Raw genomic sequence first — 23468 nt, 5'->3', positions numbered from 1 at the left:
TTCAAGCCCCACATCAGGCTCTGTGCTGACAGCTCAGAGCTGGAGCTTGCTTCAGATTCTGTCTTCCTCTCTCTCTGCCCCTCCACTGCTCGTGCTCTGTCTCTCTGTGTCTCTCCCAAAAATAAATATTTTTAAAAAATTTTTAAAAGAAGGTGACGGCCACCTGGGTGGCTCAGTTGGTTGAGCGTCCGACTTCGGCTCAGGTCATGATCTCACGGTCTGTGCGTTTGAGCCCCACGTCGGGCTCTGTGCTGACAGCTCAGCCTGGAGCCTGCTTTGGATCCTGTGTCTCCCTCTCTCTCTCTGCCCCTCCTCCTCTCATGCTCTGTCTCTGTCTCAGAAATAAATAAACATAAAAAAAAAAAAAGAAGAAATGTTTCGAATATGCATTTTCAATCAATATGGAAGAATTCAAAGAAGTTGGCTGCAACATAAAGCAACTGGAGGGCCAGACGGCAGCAAGGGCACCCTCTTGTCCACGTAAAAATGGCTGGAAAAGCCATGTGAGAGGCGAAGGCATTTTTAACAGAAACCATCCAAGAAAGATCAAAGCTGTCCCTTGTCCGTTCATTCTTCCTACTTCATTAATTATTTATTTACGGTTTTTCTCTGGCAATGAAACTGTAAAGGTACTACACAACAAATGGGAAAACTTAAACCAGAAGACAAATCCAAAAATCAGAAAACAAATGCCACTTACTGCAAAGAAATGCAGCGGCTGCTGTATCTGAGGAGGACCCGTGGGAGGACTGTGCCCTGACACTTCGCAGCCGGGTCTCCCAGGCTCCCTAACACCGCCTGGCACATCCAGGGCACTCGACACGTGGGTGGCCAGAGGTTCTTCAAACAACCTTCGACTGGAGACCTCGGCAGCCCATGCATGACCCTCCAACCGTGTATCCGCAACATATTTTATGGGTTTTTTCCAACTGGAATTTTAATTAAATTTAAGTTATCATGTAATAACATGGAACAACTACCCTTACAATACTTCATACCAAAGAACACAGAAACAAGATCCCCCACTTTGCACATGTTTCTCCAACGCTAAGAGGAAGGTCTGCTGAGTGCATCAGACACACAAGTGTTCTTGAACAAGGCGCCCCACCAGCCTCTCTCTGACTACGATGGTAAGGTGTGGCGGCATGAGGGCAGGGCAGCACCAGACCAGATGGATAAAGACCCTGGCACGAGCCCCACTGGGCTCCAATGCCTGTAACTTCAGTCACAAAACACAGCTTTCATCATTCTCCATGATCACTTATCTGAAAAATATTTACTGAGTCCTTCCACATGCCAGGCACTGGGAATACTATGATAAACAGGAAATACAATCTGAGAGTGGGGAGTGAGTTCAGTGAAGCAGGACACTCGAAATCGGTGAACACAGGTCCCCAGTAATACAGTTCATGGGAACAGGCAACAAAAAAGCTTATGTTTCCATGAAGAAGATCCTGCCGAGGCACATTATACTCACAGTGCTGCAGCTAAAGGATCGGGAGAAAATCTTGTAAACTGAGAAAATGGACATATTACATAGGAACAGTCATCTGAATTACGTGCTTCTCATCAGAAGTAATGGGAACCAGAAGGCAGTGAGCACACCTTTAAAGGGCTAAAACAGAAAACCCATCCAACCAGAATTCCATCTGCAGCAAAAAACATCCCTCCAAAACAAAGGTGAAATAAAGACATTTTCAGAAACACAAAGAAAGAAAGAAACCAAGAGAAAGACTTAACTTACAATAAATGCCAAAGAGTTACTTAGGCCAAAGGGAAATGGTATCAGAAACTAGCACTTTCAGGAAGGAATAGAGCCTTTGGTAAGTATCTAGGTAAAAGATTATTTACTTTGAGACAGAGAGTGAAAGTGTGCACAGCAAGTGGAGGAGGGGCAGAGAGGGAGAGTGAGAATCCCAAGCAGGCTGTGTGCTGTTAGTGCACAGCTGAATGTGGGGCTATCATGACCTGAGCCGAAGTCCGACGCTTACCCGACTGAGTCACCCAGGCACCCCTCCTTTCTGTTTTTTACAAATATATATGAGGGGCGCCTGGGTGGCTGTGTCGGTTAAGCGTCCGACTTCGGCCTCAGGTTGGGATCTTGAGGTTCATGGGTTCGGGCCCTGCATCGGGCTCTGTGCTGTCGGCTCGGAGCCTGGAGCCTGCTTCGGATTCTGTGTCTCCCTCTCTCTCTCTGCCCCTCCCCCGCTCGCACTCTGTCTCGCTGTCTCTCAAAAGTAAATAAAGAATAAAAAAAAAAATTAAAAAGTATATATATATGAAAGGTGAAAGCGAAAAAACATCAATCCTGACTTTCACAGTTTATAAAGTCTGTGACATCCTCACACAAAGGGTCCATCTGGGAAAGGAGGAGGACAGAGGGTTGCACCTGCCTGACGTCCGAGTTCCTCCAACGCATGTGAACTGTTACGTTAGCTTTAAGAAGAGTGAACACAAACGGCCAGCAACAAAGGACTATTCTATAGGGACGTGACTCATCAATAAAAAAGGGTAATATACTGACACAAGCAATAAAATAGATAAACCTCAGGGCGCTTGGGTGGCTCAGTTGGTTAAGCATCCAACCGGTGCAGGTCACGATCTCACAGTTGGTGAGTTCGAGCCCCCTGTCGGCCCTCTGCTGTCAGCACAGGGCCCACCTCAGACCCTGTCTCCCTCTCTCTCTGCCCCTCCCCAGCTCACGCACTCTCTCAAAAATAAACATTAAAAAAAAAAAAACAAACAACTCACACATATTATGTAAGACAAGCTAGATACAAAATGATTCCATTTACAAAAAGATTAAGAATGTGAAAAACAATCTGTTGTGATATAAACCAGGAAAGTGATTATGGGCAGTAAAAGGAACCTTCTAGGATGACAGAGATACTCTATAACTTAATTGGGGTAGTGATTTCACAATTGTATATATACACCAAAACTCCCTGAAATTTACTAACATCTATGCATTTGGCTGTATGTCAATTTCACCTGTGTTTAGAAAAGCGGCTGTTGTAATTAAGGCTATTTGTTCCCAAAGCAAATTACATAAGAAAATCAAAACGGAACATAAAACTCTCCAATCATCTAGAACAGGCTGCCTATCTTACAAACAGACTCTCATTTGGACACCATCACACCCCCACCCTTTCCACCATGTCTATTGGCTACTCTTAACACAGATTGTAACCACAAACCCTAAAAATACTCTGTCCCTTTAAGAAAAAAAAGGAGCTGCCACGAATATTACTCAAATTGGTATATATTTTGAGTCAGAAGATGAAATAGATGCTTTCCAAGCATAAAAACGATTAAATTTAAATTTGTACACCACTTCACACACATTTCAAAAGTTCATGTTCTGGTTAGAAAGTAAACATTGCCAGGCAACAGGCACTTTTTTTTTTTAATGTTTATTTTTTTTGAGAGAGAGAGAGAGAGAGAACACGAGCAGGGGAGGGGCAGAGAGAGAGACACAGAATCCGAAGCAGGCTCCAGGCCCTGAGCTGTCAGCACAGAGCCCGACACAGGGGCTCAAACTCACAAACCGCGAGATCGTGACCTGAGCCGAAGTCGGATGCTTACTGACTGAGCCACCCCGGCACTCCCAGGCAACGCACACTCTTGAAAGTTCCATGTTCAACCGGAACAGTCTTATAACTAAAACACAAACTGTAAATGAAAGGACCTTATTTCACTTAGTGTCCGTGATACTGGGAAATGCATCAGGAAAGTATTGGCAAACAGAAAAGTTGTGGAAGGCCAAATACGAGAGAACAGTTAAGGGGAGAAGGAAATAATGAAGTTTTGTGGGTTCCTTTTTTTTTGTTTTTAAATATTTATTTATTTTTCAGAGACAGAGAGAGAGACAGAGTGCAAGCAGGGGAGGGGCAGAGGGAGAGGGAGACAGAATCTGAAGCAGGCTCCAGGCTCTGAGCTGTCAGCACAGAGCCTGACGTGGGGCTCAAACTCACGAAGCGTGGGATCATGACCTGAGCCAAAGTCGGACGCTTAACTGACTGAGCTACCCAGGTGCCCCAGTGGTTTCCTTTTTTAAAAGTGTATTTATTTATTCTGAGAGAGAGAACCTGTGGGGAGGAGGGGCAGGGAGAGGGAGGGAGAGAGCGTTCCAAGCAGGTTCCACACTGTCAGCCCAGAGCCTGACTTGGGTTTCGATCCCACAAGCCACAAGTCATGAGATCACGACCTGAGCCAAAACCAAGAGTCGGACACTTAACCAACTGAACCACCCAGGAGCCCCTTGTGGTTTTTTAAATTAAATTCAACTTTTGAAAAAAGGTATTGTCTTAATACTTCACTTTCCTTATTTTCTATAAAGAGAAGGTATACTTCAACGATTAGAAGAAACAAGCGCCTGGTGCAGGCAGGCAGCCCTCCGCTCAAGACCAGGAGCAGACCCCATGGAAGAGCCATGGGGACCCAACCTTGAGATCCAGGGACGGCGCAGCCCTGTTGACTGGGCGAACAGTCTTCAACCGTGTCCAAGCCTTTCAGATGTCTTTCTACTTCCTGCGGGCGACGACGTGGGAATTCACCGCCTGACGTCTGGAGCAGCTGTGCCCCGGCTGGTTTCCCCTAACCCTGTTCTAAGTAATGTCAAGGCATTCCTGAGACCCACCCTCAAGGGCGGGAGAGCAGCCCCGCCTACTGCAACTACACCGCTGTGATTCGTTAGCTGCCACCAGAGGCCTGCTCCCCGTCTTCACTCCAGGAGGGTTAAACTACCGTCTTCAGGCTGGATCTTTTTCGGTAACATCATGCCTTTGAAAACAAAGGGACGTGTTTTGCAAATCTGTGGCGCACCCCGGTTTGTGCTGCTAGATGGGACACAAGGACCGGGCAGACAAGAAGGCACACTCCTGTGAGCAGGAACGACGAGCTCTAAGATGGTCAGAGATCACCAGGCACAGAGGCAGAAATCCGGTAAAGAGGGAGGCTTTGCTGGAAGACACCACGTGCTCTGCCCTCCCCCACTGCTGCAAGGGTGTCTGCGATGCACAGCTCTGTTCCCCGACCCCCCAAGAGCGGCAACATCAAATCCCAGCCCCCTGGCCTGCCTTTCAAGGCCCTTTTGGCCACAGCCCCACCCACCACCAGCATCTTCCCACCACCGCATCCACTGGGCCTCAGGGCCTGACCGGCAGACCTACCTGCTCCAAGGCAGACCCACTGACCACCGGGGCTCTCTAACCACCCTGCCCCCTTCTCTGTGGAGAGATCCTGCTGGGACCCCTGAGCCCTGTGGACACACCTCTTCCTGGCCACTGCTCCACACACACACAGCAGAGCCGTCCTGAGCCGTGGGCACGTGTCTGTGTTCACTTGTTCAGCTAAGGCTGATGGAGCACGAGTGACACGCCGTGCTCTGCTCTCAAAGCTGGGGATTTATCAGTGAACAAAATAAATGAGACAGACAAAAATCCCTGTCCTCGCGGGCCATGTCTCTGCTTCTCAGAAGACTCAGCGGCCTTCAGGGAAAAGAGCTGAGTATTGGGACCCCTGCATTTCCGGACACAGTTGCAGCACAGAGCACATGGTTTGTAAAGAGCCGCTGCTGAGTCCAACCTACTGCTGGGGGGAAACTCAGCACAGGCCGGCTCTGGATGTGAAAGAACAGATGTGAAAACATCTTAAAAGGAAAGCTATTTCTGTTCTAATTATTTTTATGTAACATTTGACAAACAGAATGAGGTGTGTGTGTGTGTGTGTGTGTTATTGTGATAAACACCACGATCCCATCCTTCAAATTAAAAATCTGAAGATTTCAAGGGCGCCTGCGGGCTCAGTCAGTTGAGTGTCTGACTAGCTCAGGTCATGATCTCACGGTTCGTGGGTTCGAGCCCTGCGTTGGGCTCTGTGCTGACAGCTTGGAGCCTGGAGTCTGCTTCAGATTCCATGTCTCCCTCTCTGCCCCTCCCCCATTCATGCTCTGCCTCTCTCTCTCTCTCTCAAAAATAAATAAATATGAAAAATAAATAAGAATGTGAAGACTGTCAATAACCTTGCGCTCTCCCCGTATACATTACCCTGAATTAGTGTTTATTATTCCCTTGCTTTAAAATATTACCTTGCATTTCTCCCTAAACATTATTTAGTTTTAGTTTTTTGAACCTAAAAAAATAGTCGAACATTCTCTTGGTTTCAGCTCATGATCTCATGGTCCCTGAGACCAAGCTGGGCTCTACCCTGACAGTGTGGAGTCTGCTTCGGATTCTGTCTCCCTCTCTCTCTGCCCCTCCCCTGCTCATGCTCTCTGTAACAAAAATAAAAACAAAAAAAATTTAAAAAACCTCAGAGAACATTAAAAAAAGGTCAGTTTTACTATGCTCATTTAAAAAATAAAAGAGAAGAAAAAAATCTGGGTTTGTATTTTACGTTTTGTTTGTAATTTACTTTTCCCCTTAGTCATTTTCATTGCAGTTTACAAAAGTGTCATCAGTCTTTGACAGACTGGCGATTCAAGAAAATCTGCTCCTTCACCACAAACCGTTTAGGAAGAGCCTGGGCAGACGCCTGGAAGGGGAGCTTCTGGCTCCGGAGAGCTGGCAGCGTCTTTGTGGGGGCGCTACCTGCGACCAGGGGTCGGCAGCAATCAGCACCGCCCCCTGCCCCCTGGCACAGTCATGGGCACTGCCAGGCTTCCCAGTTTGCACCAGGGGGCAGGAGGGCACCTTTCTCGGTGCGGACCGCTCACAGGGCAGTGTGTGGGGTTCGGGGTCTGCCCCCTGGCAGGGTGGCTGGCTGCACAGTGCCCCAGGGGCTGCACCAGTTGTGGCCTCCACCACACCAACCCTCTACTGGTTGTAAATGCTACAAAGGTTCCTGGTTCCTAGTTCCTTTTCATTTATTACCATGTCTATTGATGAACACTAGTGCTTACATTTTTAAAAAAATTTTTTTAAGTTTACTTATTTCTTTTGGGGGAAAGAGACAGCGAGGGAGAGAGAGAACAAGCAGGGGAGGAGCAGAGAGAGAGGGAAATAGAGACTCCCAAGCAGGCTCCACGCTCCTGGCCCTGAGCCTGATGTGGGGCTCGAACTCAAGAACCGAGAGATCATGACCTGAGCTGACACCAAGAGTCGGCCACTTAACCAACTGAGCCCCCAGGAACCCTCTTACATTTTTCTACTGTGCTAAAAACCATGAAATTTATTTACCAACTTACCCAACTCTATGCACGCTGTTGTGCAACCGATCTCACAACTTCTTAATTATGAAACTGAATGTATCAAATCTTTGCAAAATGATGATCTCTTTGTTTCCCTTTTCTTTTTTGCTTTTGTTCAAAGTCCATCTCAACCCCAAGGCCAAAAGTAAAGTCTCCTATATTTTCTTCTAAAGACTTCACCCGCAGGTGATCTGCTTCATCTGGAGTTAACATGGGCATGAGATAAAGGCCAACTTCAAAGGTCTCAGTCACACCCAGAGTCCCAAGTCCCAGGAGCACCCCCCCCCCCCCGCCACACCTCCTCAGTTTGTTTCCTGCACCCACCAAGCCCAGGCTCTACAGCCTGTCTCAGCAGTGTCACTCAGCACAGACATGAAGCAGCATGAAGGCCAACCAAGGGCTCTGTTCTCACTGTCTCTGGGGACACTGCTCCAAGATACAGAGGCCTCTATGGCTGCCATGCACCTCACTATCCAGCCTTCCTACACACTGTGGGTCAAATAAGGAATGTGGCTGGACAGGCAGTCTCAAGAGCCACTGTCTGGCCAGGGGTAGGAGGACAAAGTACCCAAAGGAAAGTTCCAGGCCACAAAGATAATACACCAAATGATGGGAACTGAAAATTTAGAATCCAAAAAAAGTTGGGGGTGGGGGGAGCCTGTTTGCAACCTTGAGGGGAGAGGGGCCCTACTCTAGAAAGAAAATGTAATCAGAGAACAGGACCCTGGCTCTACAATAAACAGGGTTTTCACAGGCGGATACAATGTAACCATTCCATGGATTTCAACAATAAACTTACCCACAGCAACTGTGGTTACAAGACACAATGTAAATTTCTCTGCCTTGCCAGCAGTGAAGGTAAACTGAAGACAGAAGTTGGAGGAAAAGGAGAAGGGAAGGAACAGACGCCGACAGCCTCAAGTGAAAGAGAGGTCGCTGAAGGAGCAGGACAAAGACACAGGAGTAAGTGCACAAGGGCTACGGAGAACGGCGGTTCCACTGGGACAGGCGGACAGAGGTTCTGCTGTTCTGCCTCAGGCACTCTGCACCCAACCCCACGCAAGAGACCCTGCTAAAAACAAAAATACTAGGGGTGCCTGGGTGGCGCAGTCAGTTAAGCGTCCGACTTCAGCCAGGTCACAATCTCGCGGTCCGGGAGTTCGAGCCCCGCGTCACGCTCTGGGCTGATGGCTCGGAGCCTGGAGCCTGTTTCCGATTCTGTGTCTCTCTCTCTCTCTGCCCCTCCCCCGTTCATGCTCTCTCTCTGTCCCAAAAATAAATAAAAAACGTTGAAAAAAAATTAAAAAAAAAATACTAAAACATGAGATACAACTGGTGTTCCAAAGACCAGGAATTTTCATCTATGGTCTGCGGTGAACCTGGTAATAATCTAGTACCAAAGAACATTCAAGAAGCAGGTGGATCTAAAGCTCCAGCCTCGAGCCAGGGAGGGCCAGTACTACTCCCAGCGCTGGGACAGACTCAGAACACAGGGAGAGGCTCAGAAAACTGATCTGAAGGTTTAACTCTGAATCTGTTATCCATTCTGAAAGAAAAAAATCCGTACACTACAAAAGAAATTAGCACCAATTAACTCCACTTATATACTGGAAGAAATTCTAAGCAAGAGTCAACAAATGTGGAAAACACAAAAGAAATGATGCCAAATGTTACAGTCTTCTGTTATATTTATTCCTAACTTAAAATGAATTTCAAGGTAGGGCGAGCCACTCTTGAACTCAGGGTCGTGAGTTCGAGCCCCATGTTAGGCATAGAGCCTACTAAAAAAATAAAATAATTTCTTTTTCCTTTCCTTTTTTTTTTTTTTTAATTTAACATTTATTCGTTTTTGAGAGACGGAGCACGAGCAGGGAAGGGGCAGAGAGCGAAGGAGACACAGAATCCGAAGCAGGCTCCAGGCTCTGAGCAAGATATCAGCACAGAATCCGGCGTGGGGCTCGAACCCACAAACCATGAGATCATGACCTGAGCCGAAGTTGGACGCTTAACCAACTGAGCCACCCAGGTGTCCCCCAAATAAAATAATTTTCAAATGTAAAGAATTCTTGAAGTCACTGGAAATATAGGAACTCCACAAAAGATGTGAAGAATAAAAACCAACAATGATGCCGAGCCTTAAAACAAAGAAAATAAAAAGCAAAATGAGTCCCTTCTTTAAAGCCAACTTCCCCACCAAGCCTCAGAGCGTAAGAGAAGGGAGGGGCCCAGCCCAATCCGAGGCACGGAAAGAGCACTGTTTTCCATACAGCAAGCACTGCCCTCGGTCACAGAGAGTGTCCACGTCCTCCTGCACCACAGAGTGGGCATTCTGCTCTCCTGAGCTCCAACACGGGAAACAAGACTGATGGCAGCAGGTTGCAACAGACAGACACCTGAGGGAGAGCAGAGACGACTGGCCCCAGGGCCACACCCTTGAGCAGAATGCTGGGTTTCCCAAACTGGGCAACTGTTCCTGCAAGAAGAGGGTGTGGTGGCCGAGAGCAAAAGCCTAGTGCTGAGGCCCTTCCGAGTTACGAACTGAGCAGCTGCCCCGGGTTCTGGCACACCATTCAGAAATGCTGAATTAATTTTGTCAGTAGTAACTATGTCCAGAAACCAAACAAGGATTTTCTTAGTTAGGTGATGCTTAGAACAGAAGTTAAAAGGGAAAGGAGATCAGAAGTTGAGCAGAATCACAATAAATATGTTCAACTGTGAGGAGACTAAAAAATGAAAGAATGAATAGGAACTGAATGTTCTCAAAACTTTACTCATGAGAAGGAGGTTCCCTGTGAACCGACCTGGAGAGAACCTGTCCTCTAACAAATGCCTACCACATCCTGCAGGCGCCTGCCACTTCTGCCCTCGCCCTCCCTCCTGCCCGCTCATCCTCTGATGTGCAAACAGCACAGGGAAATGGATCTGGGCAACGCAAAATGAGGCCCTGGAATAGGACACCAGCGCGGCACCAACAGCTTCTAACCCCTCTGTGCACAGGGAGCTTAAAACAAGCTAGAGCCCCTGCCCCCAGGACGTGACCGGCAAGTACAAGTGACATTTCCATTCTCAGCACTGGAGCTGATAAGCGCTCCTCTGTGCACCATGCCAGAGAAGGCTCTAGGCCAGAACCATTACTATGACCAAAAGTTTCCAGAAAACCTTAATATATCCCCAAATCTGAACATAAAACTAGACACTGGAAGATAAAGTATTTCTCATGAAGTAGTGAGCATCAGGGATTTTGGTGGTAGGTGTTTTAGCCTCACAACACCTAAAATCTCAGGGTACTGACGTCACAGTCAACCTACGCAGGCACCAGGCTCTCTGCAGACCAGGCCTAAGGGTCCACAGGCAGAGCAGGAGAACCCGGAGCTACTCTGTACCACGGCAGAGAGGGACTCTCATGAACGCCTACCAGGAAGAGTTTTCTGAAGCCCAGTGGGTGAGAGTTCATAAAACGCGACAGACAAGGCCCAGTATCTTCTGTGTCTCCACGAGGAACACATCCCCAAATGCACCTGCTGGAAACGGCAAGACTTCCCTGCACGGATTCCTACTGCCCAACGTGAAAGTCCCCTGTGGATATGGCCAGCCTCTGATGAAGTCAGATGGACGTGGTTTCACAGCGACCCCTTCCTGCAGCGACAACCAGAAGAAACGATCCCACTGACTCTAGAATGAAAACAAGCACACACTGCTGCCAAGCCAACGGTAAGAGATGCCTGATGTCAGAGGCAGTGTCACCTCCAAACAGAAGCTGGGTACGGCGGGGGAGAACTCGCGGTCACGGCTGTAGCCGGACCAACGTGCCAGCTCCAGTCTAGGGAGTACTACCACGTGCAGGCATCGAGGGGCACACGTGCCTGGACCCCACCAGATGCTCCTAAGAAGTCTGCTGGATGGGCACCGGGGCCACTGGGTGGCGTGAGGGCAGCTGTGAAGTCACCTGCCTGGGCTGGAACCTGGCTCAGCTACTCATGAGCTCAGTAACCCGGGCAACTTCCTAAAATCCCCACGTCCCCTCTGTCCAACGGGAATGGAAACAGCCTAGCATCGTATGTCTGTGAGCCAGCTCACGTGCTTACAGCAGTGCCTGGTACACAATAAATATCAATAAATATCAGTTATCACTATTACGATCTCCAATCTACAGATGAGGAGACCGAGGCTCAGAAGTACCGCATCATCCACTCAGTCACTCTGGCAGGGGCCAGTGGGGTTGTCATCCAAATGTAAGTCTGACTCCCAAGTCTCAGTAACTGTTTTCTGTTTTTAATTTTTTTTTTAATTTTTTTTTAACATTTATTTATTTTTGAGACAGAGAGACAAAGCATGAATGGGGGAGGGTCAGAGAGAGGGAGACACAGAATCTGAAACAGGCTCCAGGCTCTGAGCTGTCAGGACAGAACCCGATGCGGGGCTCGAACTCACAGACCGCGAAATCGTGACCTGAGCCGAAGTCGGACGCTCAACTGACTGAGCCACCCAGGCACCCCTGTTTTTAATTTTTTAAAAAGCGTATTTATTTATTTTCAGAGAGTGAGCACAAGCAGGGCAGGAGCAGAGAGAGAGAGAGAGAGAGAGAGAGAGAGAGAGAGAGAGAGAGAGAGAGAAGAGAATCCCAAGCAGGCTCTGCGCTGTCAGCACAGAGCCTGATGTGGGGCTGGAACCCACAAATCGCAAGATCCTGACCTGAACGGAAGGCTGATGCTTAACTGACTGAGCCCCAGGCTTCCAACTCTCAGTAACTGTTTCACAAACAGGAGCAATCTATTCCTACCCTAAGCACAAGTAGCTTGTTTTCTTATACATTAAGCCTCATCTGAATAAGATACTACATTAAAACCCTTTACAGTAGTTAAAAATAAACCCAAACACACACAGACGAAGTTCACAACGCGGGATGAGAGCCACACTGCTCACAGCGTTCCAGACTCACAGCTTGCACACTAACACGAACTATTGTTACATGCATTTGAGAGACAAGAGGGGTTTCTTTTTCCATCTTAAACTTAAAAAAAAATTCGCACGTTATTAATTTGCCTTGTCATTTGTCTTTTAAAAACATAGCATCTAATTAGGTAAGGCTGTACACAGCTATTTGCTGTTCACAGAAACAAATTCTGCACCCGACCACCGTCGACGGGGTGAGCTGTCCCTCAGCTGGATGGTCACTCTACGAGAGGCCAGGACAAAGACCACAGGCCCATTCCAGGGTGCAGCATGTAGGTCTGATGAATGGACAGGCTTACCCATATCTGCCTCACAACACGCTGTGACTCTGTGACCGGTTTAAGACACGCCACAGGGGCTCCTGGGTGGCTCAGTCTGTTGGGCGTCCAACTCTTGATTTAGGCTCAGGTCATGATGTCACAGTTCGTGAGACTGAGCCCCTACCCTGGAACCACAGAGCCTGCTTGTGATTCTTTCTCTCCTTCCCTCTCTGCCCCTCCCCCATGCACACATGCGCTCCCTCTCTCTCAAAAATAGATAAATAAACTTACAAAGAAGAGAGGGGCACCTCGGTGGCTCAGTCGGTTGAGTGTCCCATTCTGGCTCAGGTCGTGATCTCATGGTTCGTGGGTTCGAGCCTTACACAGAGCTCTGTGCTGACAGCTCGGAGCCTGGAGCCTGCTTCCGATTCTGTCTCCCTCTCTCTCTGCCCCTCCCCCGCTCATGCTCAGTCTCTCTCTCTCAAAAACAAACATTAAAATAAACAAATGAATGAAATTAAAAATAAGACAAAATTCCCTTTAAAAAATAATAAACACCTAAAACGTGCCACAAGTAAACGGTGCGAATCAGACGCTACAGCACAGCCAAGAGCACGCCCACGCCACACATACTCGTTTGCACTGCAATCTGCTGGCCTTGGTGAGGACGAGATGATGTTAGTAGCTGGCTGGACAGACTGACCTAGCTGGCTGTCAAGACAGGGCGCTCAGAGGATGTTACAGTTACCCTTTCCACAGATACATTTTTATGAAAGAAGCCGGGAGGCAGAGGACTCCAGGGTGGGGCACACACACCAGGAAGAAGGGTGCTGCTGGCAGCACTCAGTTAGGGTCACCCCAACGGGCACGATGACGCAACAGGGAACAGCACTTTAAGAGGGGTAAATTCTGTCTGCTGTCATTCTAACACCTGGTGGCATTACTGGCGCTTATTCTTTTCAATACCACACCTTTACACTAGAGAAAGTATGTAACTGTCAATTTCCTCATCTGTAAAACTGGGTAACAGCTACGATGCAAAGCCGTCCTGGGAATCAAGCTGATGCACATTATGTAAACTGGCCTGTTCCCAACTGCGGTTAGGACCGTTTCAGAGGGTTTGCTACTGGGGGGCAGGGGGAGGGGGTCCTCTAAGTGCATTCCATGAGAAACCATACTGTTTCAAACAGGGGGTGACTGCTCGGACAAGTTAAGAAATACTTCCTAGACAACTGTCATTCTTAAACTGTAGACCTTGTGGTTTCGTCTCAAAACAAAACTGGACCATGAGATCACATTTACAAATTCTGAACTTTAAAAAAAAAAAAATTCTGAACTTTAGATTTAGATGTGAGGAGTCTCATCATTCAAAGTATAAGATAAATTCATCCAGCAAAAATCTCTACCCACAACACAACTTCTTTTTAAGTTAAAAAACAGATGTTGGTTGGTTTCATGTACTTTTAAAAGTTTTTTCTTTTAATGTTTTATTAAACTTTAAGAGAGAGAGAGAATGTGAGCAGTGGAGGGGCAGAGACAGAGACAGACAGACACAGAATCCGAAGCAGGCTCCAGGCTCTGAGCTGTCAGCACAAAGCCTGACATGGGGCTCGAACCCACAAACCTTGACATCATGACCTGAGCCCAAGTCAGACGCTTGACCGACTGAGCCACCCAGGTGCCCCTAAAAATTCTTTCATAACTGAAGTCATTTTATTTATAACTAAATTCTTTTTTTTAAATATATTATTTATTTTGAGAGAGAGAGAACATGAGTAGAGGAGGGGCAGAGAGAGGGAGAGAGAGAAACCCAAGCAGGCCCTGCGCTGTCAGCACAGAGCCCAACGGGGGGCTTGATCTCACAAACCATGATCACGACCTGAGCCGAAATCAAGAGTTGGGTGCTTAACTGACAGAATCACCCTGAAACCCCTATAACTAAATTCTTATCACACCAAAATTTATTGCAACTGGCCAAAAAACAATAACAAAAACACCAAAACACTGATTGTTATTACCAAACCCTACAGCAGTAGCTAAATGAGCACCAAAATATAAAATGTTAAAGTCCCATGTGAGTGAAGAGGAAAAGACACACATTGCCACAGAGAATATAAACTTCATAATCTGTGGCAAAAATTACAGAGTCTGTACTGTTTGACCTAGAAAATTTTCATTATTTATCTAGAGAAACCCTCTCACAAAAGACTCTCCTATTTAATAAGAAAAATTCAATGGGACTGCCTAGGTAAGAATCAAACATTTGCTATGCTGCTAATCCCTTCCAATAATAGATGGGGGGGAAAACAGTGAGACAGTGATACATGCTTGTTCTGCAGAGCCCAGCCACTCCTGCCCAGCACCTTCCTCTACATTCTACTGGGACTGTCTGAGGCAGGACCCATGATCTTGGGCCCCCAACCCCGAACCAATGCAAGGTTACAAGACGCCAGAGATTCAGGTGCTGTTGGTTTCACTGCACCACATGTCTACTCCACCCAGCGAGGACAGGACTGACAGTGCTCTCTAAGAAAGGGGACGGCCACCCCAGAGATAGCCAGGGTGGGGCACAGCTGACAGGGCGGCCGGTCAGCGTTCCAATCGTCTGACTCCTAGGGCTGCAGTTTTGTAACCAACTGGCACAGAATTCCTCAGGACGCAGCAGTGGAGACTCCAAAGGACTGCACACTCCATCTCGTCAACCACCGTATTTGCTGCTGATACAAGTTCAATGCAGAAAAGTTAAAAGGCTAATAAAATTACACACAGCCAAGGATGACAAATAAGGTTCATTCACACCTACACATTCAAGGGACACTCACTGATCACTCACAATATATCACACAATTTAAAAACATTAGTTGGGTTTCTGCCACAGGACTAAGTTTGGCTTTTTTTGAAGTTATTTGTTTATTTTGAGAACAAGAGTGTGGGGGAGGGGCAGAGAATGAGGGAGAGACACAATCTCAAGCAGGCTCTGCACTGTCAGCACAGAACCTGAAGTGGGGCTCGAGCCCACGAACCATGAGATCACTACCTGAGCTGAGCTCAAGAGTTGGACATTTAACCAACTGAGCCACCTAGGTGCCCCCAGAACTAAGCTTTAAAAACCATTTTTAGGGGCGTCTGGGTGGCACAACGGGTTAAGTGACCAACCCTTGATCTCAGCTCAGGTCTTGCAGTTTGTGAGTTCAAGCCCTGCAATCAGGCTCTGTGCGGATGGTGCTGAGCCTGCTTGGGATTGTCTCTCCTCTCCGCCCCTCCCCTGCTTATGCATGCTTCCTCTCTCTCAAAATAAAGAAAGAAACAATTTTTATTTCACCTGGATGGCTCAGTCCGTTGAGCTTCTGACTCTCGGTTTTGGCTCAGGTCATGGTCTCACAGCTCATGGGTTCGAGCCCCGCTTCAAGAGTTTCAGCCCCGCCTCACGGAGCCTGCTTGGGACTGTGTCTCCCTCTCTCTCTGCACCCCCATGCTCGAGCACACTCTCACTCTCTCTCTCAAAAATAAATAAACGTTTGAAATAAAAAATAATAAAACCATTTATGTAAGATACATGAACAACGCAGAATAGTTTTCGAATGAAGTAAACTTTTAGTATATACGGATCAGTCCTTAAAGAGAACACTGATTAAGATGGCATTTTCAGGGACATCCCACCCCTGGTGCCATCAGACACTTCTCTTGTTAGAGAGTGAGGTGCTGGACCCCATCTCTGCAGTCTCAGCTCTAAGGACGCCTGCTGGCGAGCATACAAGGCATTCAACAAAACTAGCGCAAACACCAAGGAACGACAGAATGCAAACTACAGGCCATTTGCTGATCTAATCCTTAAATCTTCCCAAGCCACCGATGACGGACTAGCTGCTAATCTTCTTCAGGGGATGTCATTATTTGAGGGCTGGCCCTGGTGTCAGGACGGTAAAGGCACAGCACTGCCCTCTCTGAAATTAGGGTTAGCGTTTTCATAAAACAGGACTGTGACCATCTTTCAGCACCTTTGTCGCTTCTATTTAGGAAGCAGTTGATGAGACACCTTTCACTTATCATCCCGCATACTCCCCAAACAGGCAGGCAGGGCAGGTACCATTACCCCCATTTTAGGGAGGCCCCTAATCACTCCAGCCCGGTCTTGTCCTTTTCAGTAAGGAAAAGTCTAGCACGGGTTCTGCTGACCCGCAGGCGGGGTGTCTGCAGCCCAAGAATGCTCAGATCTAACCAACCAATCAGAGCGTACGAGTAAGCCTCGTTTTAGGAGTACCGTAGTTTCAACCGCTATTCAGAGCATCTAGACCCTCACGAGGGCACCACTAGAGCTAAGAGCCTCCTCTCCACTTGTGCAAAGGACTGGTCACCAAGCTGGATACCAGTCCCCAGAAGACACAGGCATCTGTCTCTTTACTGGAAAACAGGACGCTGTTTGCTGACGGCACTGTATACTCCAAACCCCGCCCAGAGTACTTCATAGGAGAGCGAAGGAATGTTCAAGGGTGGTTCTGCTGGGTGTCCCACACTCATTTTGTTCTCTGACGCTAGAAGCAAACTCCCATCTTAGATAATACTCCACCTTATCACAACTGCCTAGCTCCCCTGCAATTCAGTCATTTACTCAACACCTAGTGAGCACCCACTACCCCCCAGGACCAGCGTGTGCACCTCATACTCAGGCTCTAAACAGGCACCGTCCAGTAGTAGCCTGTCAGGGGATTCTGCGTGGTGGCGTCAGGTAGGTGGTCGCTGCAGCAACTGGGACAAAGGGCCTAAATCGAGTTCTGGGAACAAGTAAGGACTGCAGGGTAGCTCACAACTGAGCACAGGGCCACCTCTGCAGGAGGACTCGAGGACAAAGTGGCCAAGACACGACCACCTTAATTAAGAGTACCATCCTCAGAAACACACAAAAATGCACTTACTCTGAGTTAATAGGGGCCTGAGGTGAAGGGCTCCAGAGCCATTTAAGCACAAAGCAGGACTCCGCCTGCTCCTGTCACAGTCACACAACGAGACCCGGGCTTAGGCCTTCAGGAACAGCTCACTTCAAGTAGCTCTTGGAACAATTACTACCTCTCAGCCCAATTAACCAACAGATGTCACCAAGTATTAAGACCAGCATGTGCGGGGCTTGGGGGGGTGGGGAGGGGGAGTAACCAAAGACAGAATTTCTGGAAGCACTATTATCAGTTACAGAACTTCTGACTTTAAATACTTCCCATTTTGAAATAACTTAAGCTAGAAGTTGCAGAAAAGGTTCTTCAGTACTGGCTGTCCTTTCCCAAAGGGCAGGTGGCTCGCCAGCATTCCCTCAGAACCCAGAACCTCTATGTGCTCAGTGCTAACCCACAATGACTTCCAAGCAATAGACGGTGTGCTGCACAGAACTGCTAAGCTCGTCACTATCATTCATTCAGCAAGTATTTCCTGGGCACATACTGTGTGCCAGCAACAGTTCTTTGCACGGGACAGCCTCCCTGTGGACCTTCTCTTGCACTAAAACACCGACACAATAAATCCGTTACACGGGACATTAAAATACCTAAGCGCTGAAGAAAAATTAAGGAAAGAAGGGAGACAGGAAACAGGAGGTGGCGAGTTGAAATTCTAGGCAGGGCAGTCAGGGAGGGCCGAGCCTCTCGGAGCACGAGGGGGAGGAAGTGAGTGTTCTGGGCAGACCGGAGGACACAGCAGATGACTTTCCTAAGAGACTAGCAAGAAGGCCGCTGTGGCAGGGGAAGAGTGAGTCTGAAGGCCAGAGGTAGGAGACTGGTCACAGAGGCGCGGGAGAGGCCCGACAGGCATGCTCCCCAATAAGGGTCGCCTTCCAGCTGAGAAGCCGGTGCCTCGGCGAGCCCGAGTGTCTGCTCATCACACAACCCCTGGGTGCTGGGCTTAGACCGGGCCAAGGGGCCAGGCCGTGGGGGTCCTGAACACACATCTCCCTTAGCGTCCTGCGCGGGTGGACAAAGAGGAACCACGATGACCAGTGGGGGCACAAGGCCATCTGTATCAAACACACAGGTCGGCCACACAGTCGGCCAGCCAGAAGCAGCTCCTGTAGCTCTCGGTTTGGCCACGTGCCACCCGGAGCTGCCCTGAGTCCGAGAACACTGACACAGGGGAAAGGAGACTTGTGAACACTCGATTATAAGGTTCCCCCAAACCCTCGAATCCTGGCTTCTGATTTCATCTCCCGTTTAACGGATTACTCCAACCCGAAACTTCGCTTGACATCTAACAAGAAAGAAGCAAATAAATGAACATAAAGTCTTGGAAGCGCCAGCCAGGGCACTGCCTTTAGGCAACCATGTCAATAGCTGGGGCAATGTAGCTGTTTCTGTCATTAAGGTTGTTTTTTTAGACAACTAAGTAAGGACATTCAAACGTAGCACTATTAGGCCAAGACCAGCAAGTTAAAATGTCCCCTTTCAGATCTAACCTGGAAAAAAAAAAAAAAAAAACACAACAAAATAAAATTGAAACTTTTGCTTCCTTTTCCTGTATGACACAACTGAATGAATTTTGAGAAACCATCTCCTAGGCGCACGAAAGAGAGCTCGCAGTCCAGCACTCGACACAAACAAGTCAGACCCTGACCGGATGAGTTCCGAATACTGTCTCCTTCAGAGTACAATACAAAGCACTTCGCAAAATAACGTCTTTATAAAACTGATAAAAACGTTTTATTATTATTACTTTTACAAACCAAACGATTTCAACCTAAGAGATTAACTGAGAGCTCGCTCAGGAACACATTTCAATTCCCCCAGCCATAGACATAATGCCCCAGGGACCAGATTACGTGTGGCTCCCTTAGACCAGCGGTTCTCAACCATCTTAGCCACCGCCCCCCCTCCTCCGGGAAGGAAAAGACCCTCAGGTCAGTCACGGGGACAGTGGGGGCGGAGGAAGGCCGCGCGCTGCCCTCGATCGGGCAGGAGGGGGACCGGCTGCTGAAGCGTCGCACACACCCGAGAGCCCCCACGGGACTGCGGCCCCACCTACCCACCCCCATCTGAGTGCGGGCTGCCCCGAGAGACGCTGCGCCCAGATGTGGTCGTCCCCGACGCCACCGCGGCCCTGCGGCGGCACCCGGGCACCGCTCGGCGCGCACAGACCCCTCGCGTGGCCCCCGACGAGGGCACGCGCGGGCCCGGGGCCGCGCGGTGGGCGCACCTTTCCGCCGGCTCCTCTTCGCAGGCCGCAGCGCCCACCCGCCCCGCCGCTACGGCGAGCAGCACTCCCGGGAAGCTCCCTCCCCCGCCGGCCCCCGCCCCGCGCCCTCGGCCCGGAGGGAGGGTCGCCGCCGCTTCCCGCTGCGGGCGCGCCGCCCCTCGCCCCCTGCAGACCCCCGCGCCCCGCGCCGCCTGCCCCGACCTGACGGGAGGCCCGTGGGGCCCGCCGCGAGCTCACCTGTCCGCCCGCCCGCCCGCCCGCCCGCCGTTCCGCGGCTCCGCTCCTCAGCTCCGCGGCGCTGCTGGGCAGCCGGCCGACGCACTCCTCCTCAGCCGGGGCTGCGTCTCGGGAACCCCGGGGGTCGAGGGTGGGGGAGGAGGCGGCGGCGGCGGCGGCGGCGGCAGGGGCAGCGGCGGCAGAGGGCGCGGGAGCAGCACCGGCACAGGCGGCGGGGGCGCGCACGTCCACGCACGCTCACGCACGCACCCGCACCGGCGCGCGCGCCCCCGGAAGAACGTGGGCTCCGCGGGTCGGAGCGGCGGGCGGGGCAGACCGCGCACGCGCCCAGAGCTCTAGGCGGAGGCTCCGCCCATGCGGGGCGGAGCCGCAAGGTGACAGCGGCTGCTCCGAAACGCCGGGTGCGGGCCGCGCCTCGAGCGACAGCCCAGGGGCGGGACCCCAAGTGACAGCCCGGGAACGGAAGCCCCGGGAGCTGTGGGCGGAGCCCGCACTGCAGGGCCGGAAGCGCCTACAACCCGGCAGGGGCGGGACCTAGGCGCGCGGGCCGAGCCTCCCGCCAGTGCCCGTGGTGCTCAGGTCCGCGGGTAGGTGAGGCGGTGAAACCTGCGAAAGGGGAGGTGTGCGGACTTGTCTCGCCGCTGACTTTGCTCGTCCAAGAACGGGAGAGGGAGCTGCTAGGAGATGACCCAGAGGCCGACGCCCCCCTTCCTCCGGGCACTGGTTAGGGACTGACATTTTTTCACCCCTGGAGCGCAGAGATGGGACTTCCTTTCTTCCTGCCCAACCAATGAAGTGCCACCACCACCGTCCAGCCACGCCCCCAGAATCGCCTTCAGACAGTGGCGTGGAAAAGCAGAACCAGCGTCCACACGCTTCCCTCCCCATACAGGTAGGACTCCTGCTCATCCTATTGGCCACCTGGGAGGGGAGGCCTGCCCGTCACCTTTCCCTGTCACTCCCCGGAACCGTAAGCAGTCCTACCGCTTATTCAGTGCTTGCTCTGTGTCTGGTACACTGACATGTGGCAGTTTTCATTCTAGAAGCCACGCAGACCTTTTCTGGCGTGTGTCCGCCTCACTGCCACTCTTGCGCATTGGCCATTTTCCATTCAGCGGAGTTGTCTTTTGTAAAAGAGAAACCTGATGACATCTAAGGCTCCCTAGAACACTGAGTAAAATCCAGGCTTTGCCAACAAGCTCTGACCCGTCTGCCTCTGCCCTCTTCTCACACCTCTCTGCCATCATGCTGGCTGTGGCAGAGAGCTCAGGAAGCCTCCTGGTAGTCGTTCAATTGTGCAACACGAGGAGGCAGTAAGAAAAGGCTTATGAAAACCAAGAAGCAGAAAGGCCAGATTAATACCGTCTATTGATTCAAGAGGGTGAAAGATTCCCGGACAGAATCATAGGAGGAAGGAGGCAGTAAGATGGACAAGCTGTGTTCAGCCTGTGCCGGAAGCTGCACGAACGAACGAACCAGGCCTTAGTGAGTCTATCTTTGATACAACAGTTCCACTTTAGGGTCATTCCTCCTAAAAAAGAATGTTCCCAGATATAGAAAAAGGTGTATACTGTTGTTGTAAAATAGTGAAAATGGAAACCTGCCCAACTGTACAAGCAAGCACACTCAGTGGAACAAAATACCTATTAAAAATGTACACAACGGCTATGAAACAGCGTAGAAAATTCTTGCGATAGTTCCTCAAAGTAAACGAGCAAGATGCATGATATAAAAAGTACATCAGTATGAGTATGTCTACAAATAAGCAACCCAACCTGTTCAGAGGAAGTGACAGAAGATGCCGGTCAAATGCCGACAGTGGCTGTGGTCAGGCCCTGTGCTTTCCATGCCCTTGAATCACGGGAGGCGAGCCGCGTTATCCTTACCCTGAGACAGGGAACTGAGGCTTCAGGGAAGCAGGTGCTCTGCTGCTCCCCAGCCCCTCCCAGGCATGTCCGTGTCTCTACCTGCCCCACCAGGTGCTCTGGTCCTCCAAGCTCTCAAAGCTCATCTCACACAAATCTGTTAGAGGAATACCTTGTCTTCCCCAACAGATGGGATCGCAAAGCCCTTGAGAGCTGGGTCCACAACAGCTTCACTCTATCCCACAAAGCCTGACAGACTTCCCCACAAAACATTTAAATATTTAATCCATGAAGACTACATGGAACCCCTTTCCAAAGTAAATTAACGTAAATGTTGACTTCAGGCAGCGGCGGTGCTTTTCCACCATTCTCCCGGCCCACTGTTGTATTGAGGTCCCACGTGGAGTGTAGACTTCCTACAACTTGGAGTAACTCGCTTTCCCCACTGCTACATCTGGAGCAAGCCTGCTCCCTGATCCCAAAGGAAAGTCCAATACTCCCAGTAAAGGCACTTGCCACTGGGAGCGCCCAGGGCAGCGCACAAGGAAGGAAAAGCAGGGCACAGAACATCGGGTACCGTCTGAGAGCACACTTTCATATCTGCTTGCCTTTTTGTGAAGAAATGCAGGAGGAAAGTGGTGGGGGGGGCACGGGTGGGGAACCGGAGCCTGTTTGGACTTCTGAATCTTGCAGATTGCCTTAAAACGATGAACTCGCAACCAAGGAGCCCTCAAACTGTCCTGGGTCGCCTCACCAGTGTCCCTGCACACACCCGGAGGCCTCCGGCCCCGCCTCCCCCGTGCCACCGTCTCAATTCACAGTTCACGGGAGCTCGCTTCGCAGTTGATTTGCTCCAGGCCATCGTTTACCTCTGTCTGTCCACATGGTCCCACGCATAGAGGGGGTTGGAAGGATGCCACGGGTTCTCTTACAGCAGCCACAGCCACCTCAGTGAACTTCCTCCACCTGAGGAGACTCAGGAAGAGCCCTGCACCTGACCAAAGGACACATGTGGCTTCCCTGCGCCCCAACAGCTCAGGGGTCACTACAAGTAGATGCGCGCAGGACTCGGGCAGCTCGCACACCAGACCCAGGCCCTTCGGTGGAGCAAACTGTCTTCAGTGCTTGGTTTGCAGGACTCTTGCTTGCTCAGCCTGACCCAACCTGTAACCTGGCTGGGTCCTCCTCACCCTCCACACGTCCCTCCTCAGACGCCCCACAGGCTTGTCACCACAGCACCCTCTCACAGTGCGTCCTGTTTTAATTCACAGGACTGAGGATTTGGGGGTCTGCGTTTGAGCTGAACCTGCTTCCTGCTGCCCCTCCCCAGGGTGTGGGCCCAGGACAACAGGGACCTCCTCCGTGGGTTTATCTGCCACTCTTTCCTCACCTTCACGGAGGAAGAAAGACAACCACACAAGTTGGCATAGGTTCTTCCCCAAAGGAATGCTTTATTGACAAATTACCCATTATTTCCTCGAGGAAAAGATAAACGTTCCTACGCTTGAATCCTGCCTTCTCACCACACCCCATCTGAGATTCTAACCCTGGAGAAAAAAACCCCAACGGTGTTCTTCCCATGGCACAGGCACGGATGACAGCCCCCCTGCCCCAGGGTGTCTGAAGTGAGCAGCACTCAGGGTACCAGGGAGCACAGCACGGTCTGCCAGCACAGAGCCCGAGGGCACGGCTGCTCCCTGCAGCGAGCACACAGATGCACGCACAGGGGACGTCTCTGCCTGCTGAGAGCCAGCCAGTAAGGCACGGAGCTGCCCCTGCAGACACACCCCCCAA

General features: G+C 50.2%; 1 protein-coding gene across 1 annotated transcript in view; it reads right to left on the bottom strand.

Moving 5' to 3' along the window:
- DNAJC5 (DnaJ heat shock protein family (Hsp40) member C5) overlaps positions 1–20046 on the bottom strand; it is a 38888-nt gene extending 18842 nt beyond the window's left edge. The window contains exon 1 of the mRNA XM_086702768.1: positions 19810–20046. The gene's annotated coding sequence lies outside the window, so the exon portion shown is untranslated. The remainder of the gene's footprint in view (positions 1–19809) is intronic.
- Positions 20047–23468: the final 3422 nt, after the last annotated feature.

This window comes from Puma concolor, chromosome A3, assembly GCF_028749965.1.
Source record: "Puma concolor isolate L17-30 chromosome A3, mPumCon1.1.hap2, whole genome shotgun sequence".
Classification (NCBI taxonomy): Eukaryota; Metazoa; Chordata; class Mammalia; order Carnivora; family Felidae; genus Puma; species Puma concolor.
The sequence above is the reverse complement of the archived record's forward strand: the minus strand, read 5'-3'. Positions and strand labels throughout refer to the sequence as shown.